The 12,154-nt window shown below is 30.3% G+C and overlaps 1 long non-coding RNA gene across 5 annotated transcripts in view; it reads left to right on the forward strand.

Moving 5' to 3' along the window:
* The window catches only part of LOC143235321 (uncharacterized), a 53,074-nt gene that overhangs the window by 38,519 nt on the left and 2,401 nt on the right, over positions 1 to 12,154 (forward strand). For all 5 annotated transcript variants that reach the window (XR_013019031.1, XR_013019033.1, XR_013019029.1 and 2 more), the window contains one exon: positions 9,393 to 9,527. This is a non-coding gene — a long non-coding RNA (uncharacterized LOC143235321). The remainder of the gene's footprint in view (positions 1 to 9,392; positions 9,528 to 12,154) is intronic.

The following is a 12,154-nucleotide window of genomic DNA, read 5'->3' on the forward strand; positions in this document are numbered from 1 at the left end:
AAAAAAGTGATCAATAATTAAAGTATTATTTTTAATTCGATAATCCGAAATAATGATCGCATAATGGCCGGATGAGGCTCCTCGGCAGAGCTGTTGGCGACTCGACTTTTCAGTCACAAACGTTTAAGCCACGGACCACTTAAGCCACGGTTAAGCAGGTTGACCCCCCCCCCTCAAATACCGCGGCTTAACGGCGCTCCACTGTATATTATTAAAGTTACTGATCTGTGTCAAAACAGGCAATATTTTTAAGTGTGTAGATTTATTATTTTAATGGTGTCTTTTTCTATTTCTACTTGGAAGTTTCTATTTGAAATGTTTTAAATGCTAAAATGACAACAAAATGCTTCAAAAAATAGTAAGATAAACTTTGTACTGAAAATGAATAAAGAAAACAATAATTGTTCTATAAAATGAAACGGAAAGAAACTTTAACTGACTTCTGTTTATCTTTCTGATTTTTTTATAAATGAACTTTTTAATTAATGTTTGGAATTAATATCAGTTGATTAATGTTTCAACACACGCAGAGAATATGTTTCATTTATTGCAATAGATGTGATTTGTTAAATGGGATCAACCCTGTAGAATCTTGGGCTTTAATAGCCAAATCTACAGTTTCTTATTTTTATATGGTTAAGATAACAGTTATATCGCTTTTAATCAGAGGGATGATATCTCACCTGGATAAAATAATATATAGATAAAAAAAATAGTGTTGTCTATATCTTAGTATTTATAAAGTTATTTAACTTGCATACAGAACTTTAAATCAAAATATATAAAGCATTTATGTTAATTAACCTCTTTACAGAGTTGAAGACTCAGTCATATCTTTTTATAGTTAGAATTCAGACAAAATGACTTGATTTGAGACTTGCCTGTAATCTCTAGTGACTCGACTTAAGTGACTTGTTGACAATCATAAATTTTCCTGGATAAATCCTGCCAAATGGACACTATGGACTCGCTACATTGTATTTACGCAAGTTCCAAAGTGCATGGGTTTAGGATAGTGATAAATAACTGCATGTGTACTTTTATATGTATCGGCAAACTTTCACAATCTTAGTATCAGGATCAAGAATGCTAAAGACAAACAAAGTCTTTACCCACGACTCAGCTACTCATAATATACACAAGGCACACAAACACACTGTTTGGAGACCTTATAGTGTAGCTGGTCCAAAATAGAAGATAATTTATACTTCCTTAAACAAAATGTTTAACTAAATTGAATTTACATCACCTTGATTATTGCATATGAGACACAAGTAGTGTACCATCATTTTGTTTCGGGACATCAGATTCTGATTATATTCTACTTATTTCATTTATTTATATTGAAGAAAATACCCTACAAACAAACTATTACTATACCTATATAAAAATAAAACTGACTATATATTATTTTAGCTAACCAAATAATAAAAGGTACAGTGGACTTTTTATCTTCATATATCGTTTGACGAGTTTATGATAACATTTTATGATTATGACCTGACTTGGGTAAAATGACTTGTGACTTACTTGGACTTTTTACCAATGTTGTGTGTTAATATAATTAGAAAATTTAATAATAATCAGCCATTTAAAGTTAAGAATTATCTATAATTTTAATTTAACAATATACTAGCAGAAAATACACTGGTTATTGTGACATTGTTCCTCAAAATCTTCTCTTAAATGGGGAATGTCACCAATAGTTTGTTTTCAGTGATGTTCTAATTTGCATAGAAAAGATTCTGTAAAGTGTGAAACTGTTACACAATTAATTTTTAGATTTAATATTTTCGTATTGGCATTGGTTTTGATCGTATTAAAATTTCTTTAGAAGTTCATCAGGTGTATTGTTAACTGTGAGTTAGTATCATTTATATCTACATTAGTTATGATAAGCAGTGTGAACATCTGTTTAGAAAGTCAGTCTTCTGGAATAAAACAAGATCACAATACAGAAGTTATAAATTTCTCATAATCAAACAGTGATATATATGGAGAAACAACTTTAAATGGAATTAACTTTAATGAATTTAATATACCTCAATCTAATGGTAAAACATATAGCTGTTTAGTCAGTATAGAGGAATTTGGAACATTGGATAACTTAACACAGCAACAGAGGATACAATCTAGAGAGAAACCACATCATTGTGCAGTTTATATAAAAAAAACTTTGAGAAAAATAGTTCGTAAGAACAAAATGAAAAAAATCATAAGAATGTAGAAACTTAAAAATACATCTAATAACACACACTGGTGAGAAACCATACAGTTGTGAAATTTGTGAAAAACAGTTTTGGAGAAGGTCTCACTTAAAACAACATCAAAGAACACACACTAGAGAGAAAACTTACTGTTGTACAGTTTGTGGAAAACTTTATCAAAGGATGGATTGAAAAAACATGAAAGAAAACACAGTGGAGAGAAACACTAAGGTTGTGCAGTTTGTGAAAAACACCTTGCATCAAATGATAGATTAAAACAACATCAAAGAACACATACTGGGGAGAAACCTTATACTTGTGCAGTTTTTGGAAAACAATTTGTTTCAAAGAATGGATTAAAACAGCATCAAAGAACACACACACTAGAGAGAAATCTTACAGTTGTGGAGATTGTAAAAAAACAGTTTTCATCAAGCAGTTACTTAAAAATACATCAGAGAATATACACTAGGAAGAAATCTTGAAGTTGTGCAGTTTGTGGAAAACACTTTAGATCAAAGAGTGAATTAAAACAATGTGTAAAAAACACATACTGGGGAGAAACCTAAATCATATTGTGTTGAACTTTGTCTTTAAGTATTAACAAATGTACAAAAGTATTTTTGTTGTAGCTACACAAGTGGAAAGTTTGTGATGCATGTTATAATCAATGATCCTTTTCTAGGTGAAAATAAAAATATACTGTTATAGAAATGCAAAGTAATGAGACAAATGAATATTAAGTATTTTACTACTGCATTAACAGAATATTGTTTTAAGACTATTGAAGTTATTTTATATTGATTATGTTGTTAAGATAGATTTGTAATAATGTTGTCCTGCTTGCATAGATGAAATTCTTTTGGACGGGTTTAGCAAAACACTTGCAACTTTCATTGTAATTATTTCATCTATACAATAGCAGGATATATTTAATTAATTTTATAGATGTTATAATTTTGTGTGAACTGAACTGAATGCAGTAGTAAATAAACCTGACTTAGAAGCCAAAAATTCTGCAGATCATGACCTGTTAAAAAAAAATCATTCTCAGTATTTTGAACCACAGTCAGTTTGACAAGAGTTTGTGGTGGTGTGGATAGGATTAGCTTCCTACCCAATAGTTTGTCACCTCGAAATTTAGTATAGGAAATGCAGACAGTAAGGATAGATTCATGATGTTCTCAAAAAAGGTAATCATCTCTTTTATTTAGTTTTATCACAAAATTAGTGATCTTTCTGTCATTATTAAAACAAAAATCAATTCATTTTATATGTATTTCAAACATAAATTGTGCATTGTAACATACTTGAGCACAAAATGACATGAACTAAGACATGGCCAGGTGGTTAGGGTGCTTGACTCATAATCCATTGCACCAAACATGCTTGCCTTTTGAGCCATTGGAGTATTATTATGTGATGGTCAATCCAAATGTTTGTTGGTAAAAGACTAAGCAAAGAGTTACTGGTGGGTGGTGATGACTAGCTGCCTTCTCTCTAGTTATACGTTGCTAAATTAGGAATAACTAGTGCAGATAGCCCTTGTGTAGCTTTGTATGAAATTAAATTAAATTAGGAAACTTTCTGTGTTCTGCAAAAGTGTTAGTGTTTGCTTCTACATCATATTTTTGCTTTTCATCATCTTGATAATAACATCAATTTTCACCAGAATAAAGTGCCCAGTCATTAACAAGACTAAAACCCATAATTTTTTTAGCTAATGAAAGTGCTTTTGATAGGCATTTTAAGTCAGTTGCTGCTTCTGTAACATCAACGAAGGCATTGTACACATCATTTAAACTGTTTTAACACTATGAAATTACCCCAGTGACACTGTGATATGTCTTTGGACTCAGAAAGCTAGAAACTGGTTTTCAATACTTGTGGTGGGCAGAGCACAGATGGTCCATTGTTTAGCTTTCTACTTAATTACAAACAAACTATAAATTCTGTAATACCAGCAAGTTGCTGGCAAAGGTTTTACTGTCAAACTTTAAGAAAAAAAATCCATTTATGTTGAAAAAAGGACTTACATTTTCTGTGAAATTAATTACTTTGCTGTATCACTGAATGTTAAATTTAAACTATTGCAATAATTAACATAGAATAAATACAGTTTGACGATTAGTGTGCAAAACTTAAGTGTGTACACCATTCATTGAAACAACCACTTTAGTACAACTATTGTAACCTTGGCTAAAGAAATTATTGATGGGTAATGCCAAATCATTACATTTTTTCATTAAAGCTTCTGCAAATTTACTCCTGGTGCAATCACTAACATTCAAAAAACAAACAACTGTTAAAGAACATCAACTGCCCACAATTGGTATCAAAAGCTAATCTCTAGAGTTGTAAGTCCCCAGACATAACACTGTGCTATTAGGGGACTTGTTTCATATAGTAAACATAATTTTCGTTACATACCTTGTTTGATGCATAACTAATGTTGCTCCTGTCATTCAGTTTCAAATTGAAAATGGGCAATGTTGTGTTATTGAAATGTTAGCTAACCTTACTGCCAGAAATATAATCAGTCTTACAACAAATAATTTTTGTCAACTTGTGACAGTCGTTAGCAATTTATATCTCTGAATGGCTGGTATGGGTATTAACACTTTTACTGATAAGGAGAGAACAGCATTTTGACCTTCCTCGATCATCTTCAGGTTAAGAAAGATAGAGTGTTTGAATACAACCGTTGATGGACACATGTCTTAGGGACTTTGGTATCGCTTCAAGTCCCAAAACCATAATTTCTCCTCATTTCCTCTGTTACTTTAGGAATTTTGGTGGATTTTAATCAAAAGAAGACCATGAAAAAGTGTAATTATAATAAATAACAGGGTTGGATCAATCATATATGCCCTTTAACTGAGAAAAATATTAATGTAGCAAATATAGTAAAATATTTTATCCTTAGTTATAAGGACGTTTTAGATCATGGTAGTAAGTGAACAGCTTATAACATAGAATTTCAGATTTCATATCAACCAACGTGAACATTTTGTAATATTTCAAGCTTTAAAAGAATGTGCATCATATAAATGAAAACAGTTTAAGTAGCAACAATTCTTAAAATGACTTTATTCATATACATCTATAGTTTTGTACATATATATACAGTCACCTGGGAATTCATAATTTGTACGAGTCCTCAATAAGATACAATTTTTTTTTTTTTATAATTTCACATAAAGCTACACAAGGACTATCTGCGCTAACCCTCCCTAATTTAGCAGTGTAAGACTAGAGGGAAGACAGCTAGCATTTTAGAAACATGTTAGGAAGTGATGCTTATTTTTGCAAGAAAATTAAATACTACTTAATAAATGACGTAGTTAATTCACACGTAAGGATTCTTGACAAATTGAAATTTAGAATAATAACTATCTAATATATGTTAGAGGTTGTGATGATAATAGATTTGTTTGTTTTGTTTTTTGGAATTTTGTGCAAAGCTACATGTGAGCTATTTGTGCTAGCCACCCCTAATTTAGCAGTGTAAGACTAGAGGGAAGCCACCTAGTCATCATCACCGACTGCCAACTCTTGGGCTACTCTTTTACCAATGAATAGTGGGATTGACTGTCACAGTATAACACCCTCACGGCTGAAAGGGCGAGCATGTTTGGTGCAATGGGGATTTGAACCTGCGACCCTCAGATTACAAGTAGAATGCCTTAACCCACCTGGCCATGCTGGGCCTTGATGATAGCAGGTAGGATGATCAAGTCACATTATCTAGATAAGCATGCAGATAGTTCATGCTGTATGCACCAGAGGGTAGGGTAAATCACAAGACATCACCATGTTTCAACATATGATTAGGTTGCCAACTTTTATTGTTATTGATCTTGTAACAATCAAAATGTTCCCCGCTAGTGCAGCGGTAAATCTATGGATTTATAACGCTAAAATTAGGGGTTCGATTCCCCTCGGTGGACTCGGCAGATAGCCCAATGTGGCTTTACTATATGAAAACACACACAAACAATCAAAGTTTTAAAATTAATATTTAATGTAGTTCATTTTACAGTTACATTAATTTATCTTGGATAATCCTAAGAAGGACAAGATAGCATTCTAGTGTCCATCACCAGAGGTTATGTTGAAGGTGCTACAAGCCGAGGAATGAAGTTTTTCTGCAGCTTCATGGACGCAGGCAACCGGACTGCTTAGGGTTATAAATTTATTTCTTATTTCTGTGATGTTGTACTTTTGACTTCAGTGTTTATTTATGTTACCTAAAAATTATTTAATACTTTTCAAGTAAATATTATCATTTGAACGAGACATTTAATACATCTTATTGTCATTGCATTCAATAATTTATTTATGTTGTACAAGTAAAAGTAAATATTATTTTGAAAGGTACTTGTGTAAAACAAAAAAACAAAATTAAACGTAAGATTAACATTGCAACTTAAGCAGAATTTGACATTAAATTTTTCTACCAAAAGATATATAATAAAGAAAAATGTGGCAACAACATTAACTATAAAAAAATATGTTTATCAGTAAACTTAAAAAAATGAAAAACTGTAAATACTTAGAATTGATGATATAAAACTTAACAGCAATAAAACACCAAGAGTCTGTTATATTTGTATTAAGTTAATTTCCTCTAAATCTACAAATAGTAAAGTGTCATAATTTGGATTATGTAATTGAATATATTTGTAATTTAATCATACTATTAGTGGAAAATTTTGAACTGTATTATACATGCTCATGTCTTACTGTTAGAGGTGAAAAGTTGTGCAGGAATAAATGTTTTAATTTTTAATTTGCAAGCAGTTATTTCAAAACAACCTAGTTAAAGCTTGTAAAGATAGAATTTGAAGGAGTGCGAGTTGGATAGGATGTACTGTAGTGGTTTCATGGGAAAATGGAAATTTTTCTATAACTCTTAAACTATATTGGTATAAATATATATGTATATATTTAAGTTTAATGGAAGATAAGAGAATGGTTAAACCCATTATGGATTACAAAATAAAATTAAAATATAAAAGTTATGTTAGTCTGGTGAAATGTGACAAATGTGTTATAGGAAGTCTTAAAGTGTAATTTGTCTGCATGTAAAAATTTAAGGTCATATTGACAAATGAATGGTGGTAGAACTTTGATTCCTTATCTTTTGCCAGATGTAAAATTCGTAGTACTTACTGCATCTGAAACTATGGAATCTTAACATTGATTGTTATTCACTGTTATTTACTAGGACTTAATAATAGAAGGAAATTTTGACATTCAGTGTTGTGATGGTTGATGAAGTTTGTGTTAACTGTAATTAATGAGTAGTAAATATTCTCACAGACTGCAAGCTTTCTGAAAATCATGTACTACTGGAATAGAAAATACTAAAGTAGAAAAGAAAAGTATATGTAGTTTTTAATTATTTTAGCCTAATCTAATTACATTATTAATATTTTAACTTTGTAGGAGAATTGTCAATGAAGAATTTGTTATATTGATACACTCACACATATTCATTCCATCAAATGTATAAATGTTTATAACTTTATGAAATAAAATATGGAAAGTTTAAAATTTTTTGAGTTGTTGTATACAGCATATCTATGTTGTAAGTACTTAAAGTAGTGTGAAACAACATACAATTGTGTTTTGATCTATGGGCAGGATACACAACTAAGAACAGAAACTGGGTTACTGAAACTGTTGAACATATAAAGTAGTCTTTGCCTACATGGATACAGTTTATTATTTCAATTAAAACTAGTAAAATGTTTATTTTTTGCTAGTTGTAGTAATGTAAATGTACCACTATTGTTCATCCCACACTTGGAATGTTGACACTCAAATTGTTAAAGAGAACAACAGTGTTGTAAATGTATGTTTGCCATATTTCACTTTGTTTCTTTTCATATAATTCTGATTAGTTTTGACCATTTACTTGCATCTTATGTTCTATATTTCATCTGATAATATAGCTTCTCTTATTTTCTCTCAAAATGTTATATAGCACATTGAGGTGCGAGTACTTCATCACTGAGTATTTTTGATACTATACTAAAGAATTACAAGGTTTTTCTTTAACATATAATTACAACTTTATTCTTTAAATAGACAATGTATAGTAGTAATAATGATCCTATCTGTTCAGCATAAAAGTATTTAGCAACTTATCAACTCTATATGTAAAAATTAATTCATTGTTTAATTTCTTTTCAAAATCACTTAAGCATTGAAATAATTTTTACATACAAAGTTGATAAATTGGTCTTGGATTTATACTTTTTTAAAATTTACAAAATGTAACTTTGAAATTTTTTTAACATTGTTTTATGTATTAGTTTTAAAATTTCAGAAATTTAGACCAATTATTAAGGTATAGTTTAAAAGGGCAGTCTTCTGAAGGATTGTGTTTATGAACATGTGATGATCAACTCACATCCATATCAAACCAAGATGTTAAATAGATATTAAATATAAAACAGTTTTGGTGCATATAATGTTTAAATTCATCATTAAAAGATTTAACTACATTCATATTTTAGTTTACTTACATTGTCTCTCTGTTCAATGTTTTTGTAAGAGACAGTGAGTGGATTTTTGACAGTTTTTATAATGGTTTTTATTAAAATATATCAAGCTTTCCTTGTGCATGTTCACTAATCAAGTTTACAAAAAAATGTATAATTTTGTTTATAATGTTTCAAATTTTTTATGAATATTATGATGTGATGGTTGTGAATCTGTCCATTATTAGAAAACCTGTCTGGAATTATGGAAATAATGAAACTATTAATAATTCAAATCTTAAATAGTTTAAAGTAGTTCCAGTATTGTAATGTTTTAGTGTAGTTCTATGTGTGAGGTATATCTTCTCAAAGTAAGAAACCTACTCTCTAGTCATTATCGTTATGTTCTTCATTCTTCTCACTTGTCAAGAAGGAGTGGAAAGTAATGGAGCAGGGAGCCAACTGTGGACTGGCTCTTTACAAGCTTAAAATACATGAAACTGTTTATAAATGTTGTCTTGGTCTCTAAGTACACATATTGTTTCCAAACTGTGTTAGGTAAAGTGTAAATAAGACAAAGCATATAATTTAATATGAAAGCAATATAATGTGACTTTTGGATTTATAATTGCTGGTTAATTTGTAAAGTGTTATGAAGGATAAAGCATCTAATTATAAATTTGTTTCTCTGTAGTCTGGCTGCAAGTTTGGTTAAGAATATGAAGGTAAATCTTCTGCACAATTGTGGAACAATAAAAGGTGAAGATTGAACCATTTTGTGATGAGAAATTGGATAAAAGTGAAGATGAAACTTCCACAACAACTGGTAGTAAGTATATATATATGATACATATATTTAGCATTTAAATATATTATGTTCTTTCCAAACAAAAATAGTATGAATTTTACCTGTTTTAACTTAGTGGTGTACCTATATATTTATTCTCATTAATAATTTTCCTTTATTTATATATTTATTTATGATTTTGTTTTCTGTTCCAGACATGTTTAGCACTGAAATTAGGTTTCATTTTCTGTTATTTTAGTGAAATACCTTACATAAAGTTTAAGTTGAAATAACTTGCATAAATGAATTGGCTATCTAATTGTTTCTTACTGCAGTTATGATACTTATAAAATTATTATGAGTAACAACAAAACCATGTTTTCGTTATTTAGATTTTGGTTTATTTGACTTGTACAAGATAAATTATTTTATATTTGAAAAAACAATAATAATGGTGAATTTCTAATGGTATCTTATACAGAATGAAGGTAATATCAAAACTTTCATTATAGAATTGAAAATAGGTGAAAAATGTATACTATTTGTTTTTGCCAGTGTAGGTGTGTGATGATCAGTTAATCACATGTAATCATTTCAGTGATTAATCTGTAGACTACAAACCTTACTGCTGTGCTTGTTTTACTCAAGTTAAAATGAAATCTTTATTGATTAGCTTTGGACCACTGAATGTTGGAGGTATACAGTTTTCTGTGTACCTTTCTGTGATTCCTTCTGTATGCTACTTATTCCAGTGAATACATAAAAATGTATCAATGCTGAGACATACCTTTTCTGGTACTCCCTGTTTTTAATCATTTACTTCCTTTTGTTTCTGATCATCATTATCATTTAGACATTATGCCATTATAACTTTGCATCCTCTATATTGTAAGGTCTGTCAAGCAAGGTAATCAGTTGTTATTCTCTCTTCCCTCATTACATTAAAAATCAAAGCTGACAGAATCAAATCTGGCTATTCGTGGTCACCTGTTCTTCTGTCTTTTTGTGAAGACACAGTTCCAAATGATTTTGCCAGATGGTAGTGATTCATGCACACTTAGGTGTTTTAATGTGGTATATGGTTTAGCTCTGATTCCTATTGTGAAGTACAAAAACACCCTCACTTCTTCTGTTCCAGACTTGTAACGTATGTTGCTCCACTAGGTGAATCCCTGTCTCATGGAAACCAAATTCCATAAGCTTTGTTCCCATTTCAGAAGTATGCTCAACTTTGTAGTTGATTAACAGTGATTCTTTCATCATTATCAGTGTTGGATCCAGCTGTTAGTGGTGTAGAAGGATATGTATCTGGAGTTAAAATGTTACTTAGATGGGAATTCAAGTTTAATGATGAATAACACAATGATGGAAACAATAACAAATATTTGGCATACATGAGATGGAAACAAAAATAAATTCCTCAATATGTTGGCACACATCTTCCATCTTCAGCAAGGTATGTTAAAGTAAAATATTAGATGCAAATATTTGTAAGTATCTAAAGTCCTAACATTTAGTTTTAGTATTCACAGCATTAGGTTTATTAATTATATTATTACAGAAGTGTGCAAAAGTGTTATGACAAGATATATATTTCATTATTCTTTCCATTTTATATGACTAATTCTTCTATGCCATTAGAGAATGTAAATTTCAACATTATGCTTCACTGATCCATTTTGACTACTGAATGAGCCAGGGTGAGAATACTTATCATTCTTTAGAATTCCCATATACTTGTAGCAAGGGCATGTCATAAGGGTTCTGGCTGAATGAACATACAGATCAAACTTAGGGTCTGAAATAAATGCCATGTCACTTTGTGCATTGTCTTAGCTATGTAGAAGGATCTAGCATATGGTTGTAGTATATGGTTGAAGAAATCAATTTAATTGCACTCCACAAATATATGTTGATAAAAAACAGTGTTTAACACTATATATTTAGCTGAAAAGCTTAGAAATTCTCAGTAGAGCAGATAATTTGCATAAAAAAAATTATGTAATTCTGATCCAAAAGATAGCTGCAGGACTTGAGGTGCTTCTCAAACAATGTCAAGTACACCCTAGATCATGAGATCAAGACAGTGAAATTTGAAAATAGGAAATGAAGAGGCAGAATACCTAAACTTAGTGATGTGAAATATATTTGTTTATTCTTCCTTTTGGGAGAGAAGGAAGACTGCCACTGATCTCAATCATGAGATAAATGAATGACAGAAAAGTGTTCATATTTACAGTAACTTGAGGACTCAACAAGAATGGAATATTTGGTCATTTAGCAATTAATAAATCTTTACTTTGATCTCCAAGTATTGTAATGAAACTAAAAGTTGCTAAAAAGCACAAAAGCAGACTGTTGATGATTGTGAAAGGGTATTATGGATAGATGAGTCCATCTTTGAAATATTTGGTTTAAAATGTAAGTTAGGTTGCATATCTTACTTCAATATGTATCACCTATGACATAGCATGCAGGAGGTAGTTTTGCATTTTGGGGGTATTTTCTGCTGAAACAACAGGAGATATTTACATAATATTTGCAATAATAGACCAACACAAGTACAATGTGATATACCCATTGGTTTATATGTTATTGATAAAGGATTTTACTACCAAGAAGACAATGACCCAAAACATTCAACCAATCTATGAAGAAATTAGTTAGCT

This window comes from Tachypleus tridentatus, chromosome 12, assembly GCF_004210375.1.
Source record: "Tachypleus tridentatus isolate NWPU-2018 chromosome 12, ASM421037v1, whole genome shotgun sequence".
In the NCBI taxonomy this organism is placed as follows: domain Eukaryota; kingdom Metazoa; phylum Arthropoda; class Merostomata; order Xiphosura; family Limulidae; genus Tachypleus; species Tachypleus tridentatus.